The sequence below is a fragment of the Cavia porcellus genome, unplaced genomic scaffold, assembly GCF_034190915.1.
Source record: "Cavia porcellus strain 051 isolate PalLab524CR breed Dunkin Hartley unplaced genomic scaffold, mCavPor4.1 scaffold_8, whole genome shotgun sequence".
NCBI classification, from domain to species: Eukaryota; Metazoa; Chordata; class Mammalia; order Rodentia; family Caviidae; genus Cavia; species Cavia porcellus.
In genome coordinates, this window is record NW_026947491.1 from 47,780,924 (window position 1) to 47,800,432 (window position 19,509).

The 19,509-nt window shown below is 38.4% G+C and overlaps 2 pseudogenes; one reads left to right on the top strand and one right to left on the bottom strand.

Annotated features, from left to right (window-relative positions):
• The first annotated feature begins 7,033 nt into the window (after positions 1 to 7,033).
• LOC100731592 (heat shock protein HSP 90-alpha-like) lies at positions 7,034 to 9,240 on the top strand (annotated as a pseudogene).
• A 1,954-nt stretch (positions 9,241 to 11,194) lies between these two features.
• LOC134477469 (serine/threonine-protein kinase MRCK beta-like) lies at positions 11,195 to 19,048 on the bottom strand (annotated as a pseudogene).
• Between the last annotated feature and the right edge of the window lie 461 nt (positions 19,049 to 19,509).

A 19,509-nucleotide genomic window follows, 5' to 3' on the forward strand; every position in this document is an offset into this window, starting at 1 on the left:
ATATTATTTACAAGGATGCTTCTATCAGTGATTTTTTTTATTTCAATTTTTAAAATTTAAACAGTGAAAAAAAATCTAATGAAGACTTTGTTGCACATAGATTTGGCATGTAGTTTCGATATTATCGTTGAATACAAAACATTCTCTTTTTTGTTTGTTTCTTTATTTACAAGAGAATAAGACAAAAGAGGACAGAACAAAGCAGATCAGAATAGAACAATGTAAGATGTAAGCAACACAGTACTTCACCACAAGCCAAATTGATATGAAAAGTAGCTACCATAAAGGATAATTTCTTTGAAATAGTTGAGCATACTTTACATACAATAGTATCAAACATAAAGAAATAGTATAAAACCATTCAAGAGAAGGAAAGTATTATAGGGCATTCAGAACAAAATAACAGAAAACTAAAAATAGCTACTATATTATCTCATTTTCCGTAAAAAAATTTGTTTATACTATCACATACATTAAAATCCAATAAGATACAACATGATAGAAACAATGGAAACAGAAGAACAGAAACACGGTAGGACTTTGAAGCAAGATGATATTAAATCAGCAATGGCTTTCATATGCCGCACCACAGCCACTTACTGGGGAGGCGAGCTGGTTGCTTGGTTTCTCAGTGTCTTAAGTTCCAACATGGCACAGATCTCAGGAGACACTGGTGATTCTCCCCTGGGGCAGTCACAGCCTGTGATACCACAGCCACTTACCAGGGAGGCTAGCTGGTTGCTTGGTTTCCCAGCATCCTAAGTTAGAAGCATTCCTTTTATCCCACAGCCCAGCCAACATTTTTTCATTGGTTGAGTTCTTGACATTAGCTATTCTTTCCAGAGTGAGAAGGAATCTCAGTGTTGTTTTAATTTGCATTTCTTGAATAACCAGTGATGCTGAACATTTCTTCATGTATTTATTTGCCATTTGTGTTTCTTTATCTGAGAAGTGCATGTTTATCTCAGATGCCCATTTTTGGATTGAGTCCTTGAATTTCAAGGGCCTGATGCTGTTACATTCTTCCTACATTCTAGATATAAGTCCTTTGTCTGAGAGATAGTTGGCTAAATTGTTTTTCGCATTCCATGGGTTTTCTTTTCACTCTGCTGGTGATTTGTTTTGAAGTGCAAACACTTTTTTAGTAAGATGAGATCTCAATTCTTTGAAGTATTTCCTGTGTGGTTTAGTTTTGCTCATGAACTCTGCCTACATCTGTGTCTTCAAGCTTTTTACCTAACTTATCCTCCAGTAGATTTAGTGTCTAGTTTAATATTTAGATCTTTGATCCATTTTGACTTTAATTTAATGCATTGTGATAGACACAAGCCTAGTGTTAGTCTTTAGCAAGTAGAAAATCAAGTTCTCCAGCACCATTTTTCAAAGAGGCTTTCTTCCAGTGAACATGTCTGGCCCCTTTGTTGAAGATAAGGTGGCTGAATGTTTTTCTAATTGTGTCTGCATGTTCTAATGTGTTCCACTGATACTCAAGTTTGGATTTTTGACAGTGCCATGCTTATTTGACCACAGCAGATATGTAGTATAATTTCAAGTCAGGGATTTTAATGCCTCCTGCCTTTTCCTTGTTGCTCAGGATTGATTTGCTATTCTAGATGTCTTATGTTTCCAAATGAATTTTAGGAATTTTTCTCTAACTCTGTGAGGTGTGTTAATGGTAGCTTGATTGGTATTGTAGTAAATCTGTATAACAGTATTGGAATTATGGTCATTTTCACTATTTTGGTTCTTCCTATCCAAGACTGAGGCATACCTTTCCATTTTCTGATATTCTCTGAAATCTCCTTTTAAAGAGTATTGTAATTTTCAATGTATAGATATTTTACATCCTTTGTGAGATTGATTTCTAACAATTTCTTTTATTTGGAGGCCACTGTGAAAGGCTTTATTTCTATAATTTCTTTTTCAGTAAGTTAATGTTTATATATAGGAATGTTACTGAGTTTTGAGTGTTTACTTTGTATCAAGCTATGCTGATGAATTTGCTTATTAATTATAGAAGTCTTTTGATGGAGTTTTTGGGGTCTTCTATACAGAATATCATGTCATTTGCAAATAATGATAATTTAACTTCTCCTTTCCTGTCCTTATTTCTTTTATTTCTTTCTCTTGTCTAATTATTCTGGCTAACAATTCCAGAATATATTTAATAGGGGTAGTGGTTAAGGACATCCTTGTTTTGTTCCTGATTTTAGTGGGAAAGCATTCAGTTTTTGTTATTAAAATGATGTTGGCTGTTGGACTGCCATAGAAGGCTTTTATCAGACTGAGGTAGTAACCATCTATTCTGACTTTCTGTAGGATTTTTATCATGAATGAGTGTTGTACTTTATCAAAAGATTTTATGCATCTATTGAGGTGATCCTATGACTTTGGTCTTTGGATGTGTTGATGTGATGTAGTACATTTATTGATTTGTTGCCCTCAGCTGTTGAAGTTATCCAGGTGTGGGAGAGGGGTTGCTGAGGCTCTACTTTGTTGGTGAGGCCATCTGGTAGTGGAGAATGGGTGGCCAATGACTCATAAGCTGCTGAGGTTCTCCAGGTATGGGGGAGGTGCCTGAACATTTTTAAATATATTTATTTGCTGCTTGTATTTCTTCATCTGAGAAGTATGTATTCATCTCAGATGTTCATTTTTACATTGGTTCTTTAAATCTGGGAGGTCTGATTTTCCCATAACTGAAACAAAATATTTGACACCCAAAGTTGAAGGAGGAAAGATTTATTTAGCTCAGAGTTTGTGGAGGTTTCTGTCAGTAATCATCTGGCTCCAAGGCAGGGTGGTATGGCACAGGAGCAACAGTTCAAGGTGGCTGAAGTCAGCCAAAGCAACAGAAAGAGGGAGCAAGCCTCTTTTCTTCCCTTATATGTAAGCAGGCTACTCACCCACACCTTCTCTATGGCCTGTCCTTGTACAGTGTGTTTACAAAGTGAGGTTCCTGGCACTCTACTGAGTCACTTAGTTAAGCTCTAAACTTCTCAGTCCTTAAGTTGACACAGTGTATCAACCATTACAATCCATACCTTGTCAATGTTGCAACAAGTTATACTTCTTTAAATTGTCTCCAGATATAAAGACAAGCTTATTCTTATCATTTTGCAACTTGAATAGCACAGGTTTAACAATCCTTAAGAACCAATATTAAGTCTATTAACACTATATTACCCTAGAGCTGTAACATTTTGTCCCTGGCCCCCAAAGATGCATGCACATTCTTTTACGCAAAAGGCACTTAGTCTCTCTCTAAGAATTGCAAAAGTCCTAACAGTATCAACAATGCTAAAAAAAAGTCTGAGTCCTGAGTCACTGAGATGTAAGGCAAACTTTTAGCTCCAAGTCCCTGTACAAATGAAAAGTTAAACACTTACAACATCCAGTGCCACAAGATAAACATTTTCATTACAAAAGTCACAAACAGGTGGATATAAGGAATGAGACCAAGATCCAAAATCCAGCAGGAAAAACAATAAGTCATGAAGTTTTATATGCAGCATCTATACAAATTGTGGCAAATTGTGAGCTTCAAAGGGCTTCAGTGACTCTACTCCTATGGCACTTCTGGGAGTTCTAACTACAATGGCTTCTTTCTTGAACTGGCTTTGCTCCCTCCTTGTAGCTTTCCTTAAATATCTACATGTCTTAGTTACTTTTTACTCTTTGTTGAGACAAAATACCTGACACCCAAAATGAAGGAAGGAAAGATTTATTTCTTACAATTTTGGAAGTTTTGGTCCATATTCAGCTGGCCTCAAGGCAGAGTGGCATGGTGGCTGCAAATACCAAGCTTGGGCCAGCATAAAGATAGATAAACCTTCTTCCCACCATTACACCATATCCTGGTTCCACTCCTGAGCACGTGAAACATGAACCACCAATCTGAGCACTACACAATGAACCAAATATCTTTATTTCTGTGTTCCTGCTCAGCAATTGAGACCTCAGCTCTATCTTTACAGTCTACAATTTTAGTGGAGCTTATTTTCTAGCCAGCTTCATAATGTTTTAAATAATTCTGCTGGACTCTGCTCTTGATTCACAATGTAAATCTGGCTAAAAGCCACCATCAATGACCATGCCTCTGCTTCAACATTTGAGAGCCTTGAAATTTCTTTTACCAGATAAATCAGTGCATTGCTCTTAATCTCAGTCTTAGCAAAAGTCTTTGGCAAGAGCAAAATGCAGACAAACTTTCTGCCAAGCCATAACACACATTATATGGAGTCCAACAACCAAAGAAGTCCTTCTGTCCAGCAGAAACCTCCTGAGCCTGGTCTTTACCAGCAGACTTGCTAACACCCTTCTGGTCTCCTGAGCTCTAACCAGAACCTCCCCTACAGAACAGCCTAAGTTGTTTCAAAACCACTCTTTCAGGTTACATTTCTGAACTTTTCCAAACTTTTCTCATAATACATTTCCAAAGGCTTTTGAATCAGATGGTTAGGTATATTCCACAGCAATGACCCCACTTCTCGGGTACCAAATTTTATCTTAGTTACTTATTACTCCTTGATGAGACAAAATACCTGACACCCAAAATGAAGGAAGAAAAGATTTATTTCTTACAATTTTGGGGGTTTCAGTCCATTCTCAGCTCATTGCAAAGCAGCTGCAAACATCAAGCTCAAATCAGCAAGAGAGAGCAACACACATACAACTTCTTCCCACCATTACATCATATCCTGGTTCTTCTCCTGAGTGGACAAAACACTCACACCACCAGTCTGAGAACTACACAATGAACCAATCACAGAAGATAGATTTGGTTGCATCTATGATTGTATGGAACTTGGAGTGGGGCCCACAGAATCACAAACCACATCACATTACTGGCTTTTCCAAAATTCTGGTGTCTCCATGGCACATTTGGTTTTATCCTTATAGCTTTACACATGGCCCTCTCATGTCCACACTGCATGGCTTCTTTAGCCTTCTGTCTTAGTTACTTTTTACTTGTTGCTGAGACAAAATACCTGCAGCTCAAAGTTGGGAAAAGAAAGGTTTATTTCTTGCATTTTGGGGAGGTTTCAGTCCATACTCAGTTGGCTCCAAGTCAGGGTGGCATGGCAGGGCCACAGTTCATGGCAGCTGCAAACAACAAGGTAGAAACTGGTAAAAGAGAGAGCAAGACATGCCTTCTTCCTGCTATTACATCACATCCTGGCTCCACCCTTAGGCTGGTGTAGCACTTGCACCCCCAATCCAAGCACTAGGCAATGAACCAATCACAAATGCATAATGTAAATGCATGAGGCCTGGGGACCACCCACACAAACCATGACACCTTCTGAAATCCCTGAACCCCACAACTCTTGCATTCTGTCAGTCCATAACTTTCATGGTTCTTGCTTTTGCGCCAAACTCACATTTTAAATCATCCTTCTGGGCTCTTTGATCTTGATTCTCAACATAAATCTGCCTAAAAGCCCCCAACAATAGCCATGCCAACATCTCAACATTAGACTGTGTTGAAATTTCCTCTGCCATATTAGTTAGTCTGTTGCCCTTAACTTTAGTCTCAGGCAGTCTCTGCACATGAGCAAAATGCAGACAAATGTTTTGCCAAACCATAACAAAATACATCTGGAGCCAGCACTCAATACATTCATAGCCTGTTTTTACCAGCAGGATTTCTATCAGCATTCTGGTCACCTGAGCTTTAGCCTGAATGTTCCATACAGAACAATCTATGGTACTCCACTCGTACTCTTTAAAGTGACACCTCTGAAACTTTCCAAATTATTCCCATAAAGATTTCCAAAGGTTCTTGAATTACATAGTCAAGTTTAATCATGGCAACAACCCTGCTTTTCTGGAAACAAATACTGTCTTGGTTACTTTTCTCTCATTGCTGAGGCAAAACACCCAACTCCAAAAATTAAGGAAAGAAAGGTATATTTAGCTCAGAATTTGTGGAGATTTCAGCCTGTAATCAGCTGGCTCCAAGGCAGAGTAGTATGGCACAGAGGGAACAGTTGATGGCAGTAGAAGACAGAAAAACAAAACAAAACAATAACAACAACAAAAAAAAAAGAGCAAAATTATCCATGCTGATTTTCTCCAGAAAGTCAGCAATATCTTTATGGCATGTTAGTGGATAATTTCACTGAGTTTGCACCCTTTATTTCCCCTGCAGTTCAGGGTGGCTTCTGGCTGTGAGGGCGGAACCAGACCTGTACAGCCTCCAGTAATGAGCACACCTTGTGGACTTGATTTCACCTGGGAGCTGTCTGATGCACCCAGCAGTTGTTTTAAGTTCCAAACTCAATTGGTCCATTCCAAAATGGCTCCTATACAAAGTTGTGCCACTCACCAGCTAATGCAATCTACAGTATGCACTGCCAAGCTGCACTGCTGCACTTCTCTGTTGAAGTGTCTGGGGGTTGTCAGCAGTCAGTACGTGTCTGTAGGTTTGAATTGCTTTTCCCAAGCAGTGAGTCCTGACTCACAGGGAAAGTGCCATCCATCACCTCCTTCTTCTTCACTGAACTTTCTATTTACTCTCTCTGTGGGCTTTAATTCACACTTCAGATCCTTCCATACTTCTTCTCTTCCTTATATTGCTATATTGCGGTGTCTGGACATGAAATCTTAGAGAGGCTCTTTCTCTGCTGCTTACCACTCTGCCATCTTCCTGGAGATATGAATATTGTTTCTTTGTTCTTAATTTTTTTTATTTTAAAGAGATTAAAATTAGACAAAATGAAACAGAATAAAGCTAAATAGAATAAAGCAATGAAAGTGATACAAGCATTCAAAATAAGATAATTGCAAGTCAACAGTGGCTACCATAATGTCTCTTGTTTTCTTCAAAATAGCTGTCCATACCACCAGACATAATAAAATTAAACAAAGTAAAACAAAATAAAACCAAAAGAAGAAATCATATTTTAAAAAGAATAAAACCAACAAAATAAAACAGAATAAAGCCAATCAAAACAAAATGGTGAGAATTGCTTCAGTGTTCAGAAGCTGCTGCATTGTGGGCCATGTATATTGCTTAGTCAAGATTCTGGAGTAGACCCAGACCTAGGATCAACCCATGGAGGAGGAAGAGGTAGAGATCTTTGCCTCCCAAGCAGAGATTGTACAGTTGATGTCACTGGTCATCAACACTTTCTAATTGGACAAAGAGATCTTCCTGAGGGAGCTGATTCCCAATTCATCAGACACCCAGGACAAAATCAGGTATGAAGCCTGACAGACCACAGTTAATTTGACTCAGGTAAGGAGCTGCACATAAATATTACTCCCAACAAGCAATATCACACTCTCACCATCATGGATACTGGTTTCAGAATGACCCAGCCTGACTTGACCAATAAACTCAGCACCATAGCCAAGTTGGGGACCAAGGCCTTCATGGAGGGTTTGCAGGCTGGCACCAACATCTCCATGACTGGATAATTTGCTGTGGGCTTCTACTCTGTGTACTTGGTGGCTAAAAAAGTGACTGTGATCACTAAGCATAATGACAATGAGCAGTATGCCTGGAAATTTTCAGCTGGAGGGTCTTTCACAGTGAGGACTGACACAAGTGAATCTACAGGTTGAGGAACAAAGGTTATATTGCATCTGCAAGAAAACCAAACTGAGTACTTGGAAGAAAGATGAGTAAAAGAGATTGCAAAGAACCATTCTCAGTTTATTGGTTATCCCATTGCTCTTTTTGTGGAGAAGGAATGAGATAAAGAAGTGAATGATGATGACACTGAATAAAAGGAAGATAAAGAGGAAGACAAAGAAAAGAAAAGCAGTCTGATGACGTATCTGAAATAGAAGACAAACCTGAAATTGAAGTTCATCGATCAAGTCAGCCTTGGTTCTGATGAAGAAGTGAAAGAAAAGAAAGATGGTGATAAAAAAAGAAGAAAAAGATTAAGGAGAAGTATATTTATCAAGAAGAACTGAACAAAGTGAAGCCAATTTGGACCTGAAACCCCGATGATATTACTAACTGAGGAGTATGGGGAGTTCTACAAAAGCTTGACCAGTGGTTGGAGGAATCACTTGGCACTGAAGTATTTTTCCATTGAAGGACAGTTGTAATTCAGGACTCTTCCTTTTGTTCCATGGTAAGCTCCTTTTGACCTATTTGAAAACAGTAAGAAGAAGAAGAACATTACATTGTATGTCTACAGAGTTTTCATCATGGATAACTGTGAGAAGCTGATCCCTGAGTACCTGAATTTTATTAGAGGGGCGGTGGAATCCAAGGACCTCCCTCTAAATATTTCCCAGGAAATGTTGAAGCAAAGCAACATCATCAAAAGTCATTAGAAAAAATTTGGTAAAAAAAAATGCTTAGAATTAATTCATTGAACTGGTAGATGATAAGGAGAACTACAAAAAGTTCTATGAGCAGTTTTCTAAGAATATGAAGGTTGGAATACACAAAGACTCTCAGAATTGGAAGAAGCTCTCAGAACTATTATGCTACTACACATCTGCTTCTGGGGATGAGATGGTTTCTCTCAAGGACTAGTGCACCAGGATGAAAGAGAACCAGAAGCACATTTATTACATGACAGATGAAACCAAAGATCAGGTAGCTAACTCAGCCTTTGTGGAACATCTTTGGAATAATGCATTCGAAATGATCTGTGTGATCAAGCCCATCCACGAGTACTGCATCCAGCAGCTGGAGGGGAAAACTTTAGTGTTAGTTACCAAAGAGGGCTTGGAACTTCCAGAAAATTAAGAGGAAAAAAAAGAAACAGAAAGTGAAAAAGACAAAGTTTGAAAACCTCTGCAAACCTCATGAAAGACATTTTGAAAAGGTGATTGTGTCAAACTGATTGGTGACATCCCCATGCTGTATTGTCATGAGTACATATGACTGGAAGGTGAACATGGAGAGAATCATGAAAGCCCAAACCCCAAGAGACAACTCAGCGATGGGGTATATGGCAACCAAGAGGCACCTGGAGATAAACCCTGACCACTCTGTCATTGAAACCTTGAGGCAGATGTCTGAGGTTGACAAGAATGACAAGTCCATGAAGGATCTGATCATCTTGCTGTAAGAAACTGCTCTGCTGTCCTCTGGCTTCAGTTCTGAAAGACCCATAAGCAAGCATGATCGGGATCTACAGGATGATCAATCTGGGGCTAGGTATTGATGAAGATTATCCCACTGCTGATGAAAAGATGCCACACCTTGAAGGAGATGCTGACACATCACACATGGAAGATCTTGACCAAGCTCTGCTGGAAGAATGACTGGGATGCATGCTCAGTACTTTACTTTCATTCCCTCAAATATATATATATATATATATATATATATATATATATATATATTTGAGTATTTATTGTTAACATATCAGACTGTATGGTATGATAACTGTTTAAGGGGAAGATAAGATTCTTTCCTACTTTTAAGTGACACTATGAGACTTGAGGCACTAAAGCAGAAATAGCAATGATTTTTTTTCTAGTTTCACCTTGGCTCATTTTAACTGGTTGAGGTGTTTGTGGTAAGACATAACTTGTTAACTTTATGAAATCTAAAGTATTTAGTTATCAAGCCAGATTCCTCAGTAGATCAAATCTTTTGTCTCTGAAGGGTTGAGATATAGTGATATTTAAGGTAGTATTTGTTACAATAGCTTGAGTTTTCATCTTGTGGATTCACTTTCTTAAAAACTTTTGCCTGTAGTTTCAAATCTGTATGTCCTAAGCTTCTAGATATAAGTACGTGAAACAACGTGATGGCAGAAACTGAATGGGTCTTGTTTTCCAAAGAAAAGTATTGTTTAGAGGAACAAACCAGGTATACTGCATTGCTGTTTGAAAAATAATTCAGAACAAGGCCTGTGAATGGAAATGGAATGCCCAGGTCACATTATGCTTTAAGAGATAACGAATACAAATAAGTTAACAAAAAACAGTGAAGTTGATACAGGATTTCAAAACAAGATATTAGGATATCACAATGGCTACCATAATGTCTCTTGTTATCTTCAAAATTGCTGCCCATACCATCAAACATAATAACATTAAACAAAAAAAATCAGAATAAAACCAATAAAAATCAAACACTGAATAAAACAAACAAAACAGTAAGAACAATATTGGATTTCAAAAACAAGACAGAAGGAAATTCTCCACATTTGCTATATTGCATATTGTTATCCTCTTAAAACGTGCTCAGATTACTGGCTTTAGGCCTGGAAAGTCAATCAAAAAGTACAAGCATTAAGTTGCTTTTGTACCTCAGTTGCTATCTACTCTGCCTGTCCTCTGAATCAGCCAGTTGCTTACCAGTGTTGAGATGTTCTTGTCTTCAAGCCCACCTACCACCTGGCTCAGAAAGAGTTAATTGGCTTCTTGTTACTCCTCCCAGGCTCAACTTTGTTCTGAATTTTGATGTATTTTGGGGACATTCTTTTCTAGTCGTGTCTCTTTGAGTTTCTACATGACTCTTGTAATTGGGTATTCATCCTATTCCTGAGTTTTGGGGAATTTTCTGTTATAATAATATTGAATATATTTTTTAGCCTGTATTTCATTGCCTTCTTTTAGAAGAATGACCCTTAAATTCCTTCTTTTTTCAGGAAAATTATCTTTCTGATTTGATTTTTGAGATATTCTGCTGGTGTTTCAAAACAGCTTCCTGGCCCCTAACCTCCTTGCTTCATTTGAGAGCCTCAAGTTCACTCTCCATCTGCTTGCAGAAGCTCTTACTGTGCTTGTGCAGCCTGCACTTTGAGGTCTTAGCAAAAGCATCCTAAAGCTGAGTTTCCAGCTCTTTCCTGAGCTTCTTCGATTTGCACATGCCCTGCTGCATAGAGTCAACCTTCTGCTTGGTCATTCCCTCTGCCTCTTCCTCCTTCTCCTCTTTGTCACACAAATTCCTTAACACCTTATGCTTTTGGGAGAGGAGCTCTACCATGTGCTCATTTAGCTTCAAATACTCCTGAAGACCCCATTTCCACTGTTGATGAGCATCTTTGAGTTCTTTAGTCCAGGATATCAATTGCTTGTGGAAGTCCTCCTTCTCCTGTCAACCCAGGTGATACTACTTCTCTAGGCCCTTCAAGTTGTGTATGGAGTCTTTGTGTTCCTGGTGCAACATCATGGTACCCTCCAACTGCTATTCAATCTAATTCAAATCTGCTATCTTGTTATTTGAGTGCTCAATTTGTTCATCCAGTTTTTTTATCTCCTTGTCTCAGTTTGAATTGCCCAGGCCTTGTGTTGAGTCATGGATGGACTGAACCATCTGGGTGGACTTCTGTAGCTTATGGCTCAGCTCCAGCTTCTCTTGCTCCATCCTGTGGTTTCTCTTTTCATAGGCCTTGATCTGTAAGCTGTTCTCCAAATCCTGCTGCACACCTTCATCTCTGGTGAGCATGTTCAACTGCATCATACTCTTCAGAGAGCTTCAGTCCAAAAACATCTTTCTGTTGTAAATGTGAAGGCAATTAAAGGCAAATGCAATTCAGAGAAGCCCATGTGAGAGGCATGAGGTAATATTTTCGTATTTCTCAGCATGTCATTATCCACATCAAAGCTGAATGTGTCAGAAGGACCACTCAGTTCTGGAATATAAAATACTTGCAGGTTTCATGTATTTCCCCAATTTAGGCCTTAAAAAATGCATGTTTTTGAAGTTTTGTATTCCATTCTTCCCTAGATGGTGCTCTCTGCTGCATATCAACCTCTGAATGAGGTCTCTGGCTTCTTTTTCTTTTTAATTTTATTTAAAGATAAAAAGAAAGAAAAACAGAAAAAGGGTAAAAACAATACATAATTTAAGAAAAATAAACAGTAAGAAATCACTAGTTGATCAAATATATATTGCCCTCATAGAAATAGTTGTTCAAGTTACAAAATTAAAGCATACAAAGTAGACATTCAAACAGTGAGACTACAAACAGTTCTGTTGAGCAATCCAACAAAAACTTAGTAATATGGTTATCAGTCCTACACACTTAAACATACTTACATCCTTTAGAGTACTTTCTTTTCCTCTCCTTTTTATAACAGCAATTACACATTTTGGGTTTTATTATGTGTACACTATTATTTTTAACACTAGAGACACTGTGATATTTATAAATATGATTCATATTTATTTCACTTCTGAGGATAGTCTCAAGTTGCCTCCATTTGCCTATGAAGGCCCTCAAGATCATCCTTTTTATAGCTGAGTAATACTCCAATGTATAAAAATACTACCTCTTTTTAATCCATTCTGTGGTTGATGGGCATTTTGGTTGTTTCCAAGATTTAGTTATTGCAAATTGTGCTGCTATGAACATGGATGCACATATATCACTGTGAGATGACCTTTTCAATTTTTCTCGGAAAATATCCAGGCGGGGAAAAGCTGGATTGAATGAAACTACCAATCTAGTCTTCTGAGAAATCTCCATAGTGACTTCCACAGGGTCTGCACCAGTTTACTCTACTAAAAACCGTGGAGCATTGTTCCTTTTTCCTTCACTAACATTTGTTATCAGTTGATGTCTTGATGGCAGCTATTCTTTCTGGAGTGAGATGAAATCTCAGTGATGTTTTAATTTGCATTTCTCAAATGACCAGTGATGGTAAACATTTCTTCATGTATTTATTTTCCATTTGTATATCTTCCTCTGAGAAATGTGTTTTCATCTCTGATGCTCATTTTTACAGGAAGTCTTTGAATTTGGGGGGCTTGATTTTTTTTTTAATTCTTTATATGTTATGGGTATAAGTTCTTTGTCTGAAGGGGTTGCTGGCTAAAATTCTTTCCTATTCTATGGGTTTTCTTTTCACTCTGTTGGTGATTTCTTTTGAAATGCAAAGTCTTTTCAATAATATGAGATCCCAGTTGTTGATTCTTTGAAGTGTTTCCTGTGCAATTTGCATTTTGTTCAGGAATTCTTTGCCTATTCCTATGTCTCCAAGACTTCTACCTACATTGTATTCCAGTAGATTTAGTGTTTCTGTTTTAATATTTAGGTCTTTGATCCATTTAGACATCAGTTTAATGCATGGTGATAGGCATGGATCTAGTTTCAGTCTTTGACATGTGATGAGCCAATTTTTCCAACACCATTTGTTAAAGAAACTATCTTTTTTCCATGTTTAGCCCCTGATATCAGGTGCCTCATTGACTTTGTACTTGTTCTTGCATCTTCTAATCTGTGCCATTGATCCTCAGGTCTATTATTTGCAAGTTTTTTTTTTGGGGGGGGGGGGGCTGGCTATCGAATTTTCCAAACAGGCAGGCACACCACTGAGCTAAAACCCCGGCCACTATGCTGATTTTCTCACTGTGAATTTGTAGTATAATTTCAAGTCAGGAACTCTGAGATGCCTCCTGCCTTGCTTTTGTTGCCTAGAAATGCCTTTGCTATTCTAGGTTTATTCTGTTTCAAAAGGAATATTTAAAGTGTTTACTATAGATCCGTAAGGGGTGTTAATGGTATTTTGATTGGGATTGCATTAAAAGTGTATAACAGTTTTGGAGTATGGCCATTTTCATGATGTTGGTTCTTCCTAGCTAGGAGCAAGAAATATTATTCCATTTTCTAATACCCTCTTCAATCTTGCTTTTTGGCATAACATAAATTTCAGCATTCTTTTTACACTCTTAGTTTGATTTCTAAGTATTTCAGTTTTGTAGATGCTATTGTAAAGGAATGGAAATATTGTAAAGGAATGGAAATATTGATATTTCCATAATTTCTCTCTTGGTGAGTTTTTTGTTTGTACAAGAATGCTATTGATTTTTGAACATTGACTTTGTATCCAGCTACACTGCTGAATTTGTTTATTATCTGTAGTAGTCTTTTAGTGGAGCATTTTATCTTCTATATAGAGTATCATTTCATCTGTAAATAGTGATAATTTAACTTTATCCTTTCTTATCTTTATTACATTTTTTCTCTCTCTTGTCTGATTACCCTGGCTAGTGTTTTGAGAACTATCTTGAGTAGAAGTGGTGATAGTGGACATGCTTATCTTATTCCTGATTTTTAAAGTGAAAGCTTTTGATTTTTGTCCATTTAGTATAATATTGGCTATTGGTTTGTCATAGATGGCCACTATGAGATTGAGGTAGACATTGTGTACTCTGAGTTTTTGAAGAGCTTTTGTCATGAACATACGTTGGACTTTATCAAAAGCTTTTTCTGGATCTGGATCTTGTTTTTAGCTCTGTTGATGTGGTGTAATACATTTATTGATTCACATATATTAAGTCACCCCTGCATTCCTGGAATGAATCTCACTTGCTCCTGATGTACAATCTTCTTGGTGATTTGCTGCACTTTATTTGCCAGTATTTTATTGAGAATCTTTGTATCAATGTTCATTAGTGAGATTGGCCTATAGTTCTCCTTTTTGGTTGGGTCTTTCTGTGGTTTTGGTAACAGAGTAATACTTGCTTCCAGGAATGACTTAGGGAGGATTGCTTCATTTTCTATTTCATTGAAGAGTTTAGGGAGTATTGGCATCAAATCTTCTCTAAATTTCTTGCAGAATTCAGCTGTGAGTCCATCAGTATCTGGGCTTTTCTTTATTGGTACATTTTTAACTTCAATAGCTGATATTGGGTTATTCAAAATTGTTATATCTTCTTGTTGAACTTTGGTAGTTCGTATGTTTCTAGAAATCTGCCCATTTCCTCTGTGTTTTCCACTCTATGTGAGTAGAGATTTTTAAAGTAGGTATTCATGATGTTTTGAATTTTCATGGGACCTGTAGCAATTTCACCTTTTCAGTCCTTTATTGTGTGAATTTGGGTTTTTACTTTCTTTTTCTTGATAATGTCAGCTAGCATTTATTTATTCTCTCAAAACAACCAGGTTTTGATTCATTAATTCTTTGTATTGTTCTTTTTAGTTTCAATTGCTTTGCTTTCTGCTCTCATCTTTACAATTTCCTCTCTTCTATGAGAATTTGGTTTAACTTGCTCTTCTTTTTCTAGAAGCTTATAAGAAGCATTAACTAAATTGTTTAATTGTTCTCATTGTTTTCTTGGTATGACAATTTATTGCTATATATTCCCTTTTAACATTGCTTTCATTGCATCCCATGATTACAGTATGTTGTTTCCACATTCTCATTGAATTATAGGTATTGCTTTATTTATTTAATTTCATCTGTAGCACACTGGTTGTTCAGAATGTTGCTATTTAAGTTCCATGTATTTATGCAGGTTTTGAAATTTCTTTTACCACTAATTTCCAACTTCAGTGTACTATGGTCAGATATTATGCATGGGATAATTTCAATACCTTTGCATTTATTTAAGAATGTTTTGTGGGATAATATATAGTCTATTTGGAAGAATATCCCATGCATATCTGAGAACAATATGTATTCTGATGTGGTTAGGTGGAACACTCTGTAAACACCTACTATGTCCAATTGCTCACAGTTATACTTTAGTTCTATTATTTCTTTGCTGAATTTTTCTAGATAATCTCTTGTGACAATGGAATGTTAAAGTCCCCTGCTATAATTTTGTTCTTGTGTATTTGGCTTTTCATGTCTATTAGTATTTGTCTCAGATAGTTGGTGCTCCTGTAGTTAGTGCATACATATTGATAATTGCACCAAAGTTTTCTGCTTGAATTTTTCCACTAATGAGTATGTTTCCACTAATGAGTATATATCATCTCTTTTAATCATTTTAGGTTTGAATTTCACATTGTCTACAGGTAGAACAATTACTCCTTCTTTTTTCTGGTTTCCTATTGCATAGTATCCTATTTTTGACCCTTTGGTTTTTAATCTATGAGTTTCTTTTTGGGTCAGATGTGTTTCTGGTATTCAGCATATTGTAGGATCCTGTTTCTTGATCCATTCTGTAAATCTATTTCTTTTGATAGGTGAATTGAGGCCATTTACATTTATGGGTATCAGTAAAATATACTCGTTCAACTTTGCCATGTTATGTTTCAGTTGTTTGCTTTCTGCTTTTTCCTCTTGTTTAATTGCTTGTCCTACCTGGCGGTCCTTTGTGTTGTTCTGGAGATTGTGGTAATGATTTATCTCTATCTAATATGTCTTTCAATACTATTTCTAGGGTTGGTTTTGTAGACATGAATTTCTTCAGTTGTTCTTTGTCATGGAGGTATCTTGTTTCTGCATTAAATTTGAATGAAAGTTTTTCTGCTTACACCAGTCTGGGTTGAAAATTGTTTTCTTTCAGGGTTGAAATACCTCATTCCAAGCTCATCTTGACATGAGAGTTTGTGCTGAAGAGTCTGCTGTGATTCTAATGGACTTTCCTTGATAAGTGAGTTGTGTGTTTGCTCTAACAACTTTTAGTATTCCGTTTTTATGCTGCATATATGGGATCTTAATTATTATATGTATGGGTGTAGATTTATATTGGTTGTGATTGTTTGGTAATCTATATGCCTCACTTATCTGCTTATCAGATTTTTCCCTGTGTTTGGGAAATATCCTGTTATTACTTTTGTGAATATTTTAGTTATGCCATTTGCAATGATTCGTGCATCTTTACTGATGCCTATTAATCTTATATTGTCTCTTTTGGCATCATCTTGAAGCTGCTGGATTGTCATTTCATGCTGCTTTATTATTTTATAAGTTCTATCCTTTCATTACCACTAATAGGGATCTTGTCTTCAAGGCCCAAAATCCTACCCCCAGTTTTACTTAAGTGGTTTTGCCAGATTTCAGTAGTATTTTTTGTTTGTTTGTTTCTTGGAAGTCTCTTTGAGTTTGTTTCATTAATTCTGCTTGTTTTCTATATTGGTCAATTCAAGGTTTGAATGAGTTTCCCATGCTCCTATATTTATATATTTCTTCTTAATCTGCATTAAGCAACTCCTTTAATAAGGTTGTTATTTGTCTTTACATGAGAGATTACTTTTAATTTGATTTCTTCTATAGCTTCATGGAGGTTTTTTTTTTTTTTTTTTTTAATTTCACTTGCTATCTTTTCAGAGATTTCTGGTGCATTATGCTTGAGTCCTCTATTTGAATGTCTCCTGTACTAGCTCCTGGTGGACTAGATGTTTGAGATTGCATTTTGGTTTTTTGCTTTTCCATTTTCCTCTTTTGAGTTAATATTTGGTCCTTCAACCCCCACTAGTGTCAACTGTTGGGTGTGTATCTTGGAGTCCTATTGTAAGGGACCCTATTGCTGGGTCCCACAATGAAGAGGTGAGCCAGTCACCTGAACTCCTCCTGCAGGGCCTTTTGGGTGAGTCCTATGTTCTTCCTGGATTGAAAAGCCTAGTAGTATTGATGTAGGTCAACTTTTAGTTCCTGCTGTTACTTTATGTTCAGGTTATTCCAGACCACCAAATCTCCTTATCTATAGTGTTTGTGTCAGCTGAGGCCCTACTGTGTTTCTATTGTGTGCCTGTGTGTCTCATAAACCCTTTGATTTTCTCCAAGTTGGTGGAGTCCTTATTGGCACACTCTTCACCCTGCCTGATGTTCTCTGTGTGTAGGAAGGAGTCACCCACACTCTTACCAGACTCACCAAGGTCTTACAGTTAGTTGTAGGGAGCTTTACTACTGGCTTTATTTACCCACTGTACACCTCTATATTAAAGGCATACTCACCACACTGACTGGAACCTGCTGACATGCTCTGTTTGGTGAGGCAGTTACTGAATCTCCCATCAAGCTAGCACAGTTAATCCACTGTAGTCCAATGTTCTGGGAGAATGGGTGGGAGCTGAAGATCAACAGTATTAGGTCCTGAAGATAGTGAGTGTCCCAGAGGGGCCAGCAGGTGTCCTGGGTCTGGGCATAAACTATGAACCCTGAAAGCATGAAGCAGCAGCATAGGTGGTCCTGGGCCCAGGCTTGGGCTGGTGGCATCAGTTCAGGCCTCTGTGGGGCCTGTGGGAAACAGCTTGGTCTGGCCTGTGTGACATACGCAGTGCTGGTCTGAGGGGCGGGCTGGTGGTGTCAGTCCAGGGACCTTCTTGGTCTACAGGAAGCACTGTGCAGTGACATACGTGGTCCTGGTCTGTGCAGAGCGGGGAAGCAGGGAAGGCAATAGTGTCAGTCTGAGCATCCACAAGGTGCTATGTTGTTTTGAAGTCCTATATCACTTTCATGATTTGTTCTTAGTGGGTTCATTCTGTTTTATCCTGTTTGGTCCTCTTCTACTTAGTGCAACTGTAACTTCAACTGGTTTTTGAAGTTGCAGGACAAATGCCAGGAGAAGCACAGGATCATAGAGATTGTAGACTTCTGAGATCTTCTGTTTGGGTTAGAGGTCACTGAGTCTCCCTTCAACTCAACATGGTTAATTCACTGCAGTTCAAAGTTCTAGGAAGAGGGGTGGGAGGCAAAGATCAAGTACTTGGTCTAGGAGATGAGGAGGGTCACAGAGGGCAGCGGCTGTTGGTGTGGCATTCCTCCAGGTTGTTGAGGGTCGCACAGGAAGCCCAGTGTCACAGATGCAAGGTCTGAGGGTAGTGCATGTTCCTCAGAGCTGGCAGGGGTCATGCAAGAAGCATGTGGCAGTGCAGGCCAAGACTCTCTGTGCACGTAATGAAGCTGGTGAATTGAGCCAATGGCCAAAGCATCTAATCAGTGTAGAACCTCACCATGACTTCTGGAAGCTTGTCTTCAAATTTACTGAGCAGGCACAGCAAATCACCCAAATACAGGTGGTTCTCATCCTAGAATGTGTAGTGAAGACCATAAACCACTGGCATGTTGCACTCTTTGTGGAAACACACAATCTCTGCTCTCTTAAGCATCTCTTACTTGTTGAGAATTTTTATTGCATAAACTTGCTCAGTGCTCTTCATTTTGATAACAGCAACCTCTCCAAAACCACCTCTTTCAATTAATTTGATTATTGAAAGTCCTCTCAATGAAGTTACATTTCCTTTACAAGATGTAAAAATAGTTTATCCCACTCAAGGAACCTGGACACATACTTGTGGTGGCACAATGCCAACTGGTTGCACTCAATGTAGAGACATATGATCATATCAAGCAATGTTTCCACACTCCAGGCACTCTCATTGTTCCATGGCTTGTCCAGGAGCAGCTGCACCAGCTTCTTGAGTTGCACCTAGTCCAACATCGTGTGGCTAGGCCCCTGTCTGCCTCATGCCAGCCCCTGATTGCTGCCTGGTCACCAACACCAGCCCTTGGCCACCTGATGACAGTGAGTCCCAGAAGTCTGCATTACATCTTGGTCTAGGATTACATTTTGAGGTCTGTCTCAGCATTGCAGAATCTGGGGTGCTGGGTCCCATGGGTCCATGGGCCATTCTTCTCCCTTCAGTACCACCACCTCCCCTCACTGCCCTCTGCTGTGTGGCCATGACCTTCTCGCCACCCAGAGTGGGGAGAATAGTTAAGTGCTGTGCAAGCCTGGCCTGTGCTGAAGCTCTGACTTCAGCTCAACCTGCTGTGGTCCATAGCCAACCAGAGTGTAGCTATTATGGTGCAGCCACCCACTGTGGGGCCATCCACCACATGCTGACATCATCACACTGCTCTGCCCTTGGCCATTGACTTGCCTGTGAGAGGTCCTTGCGG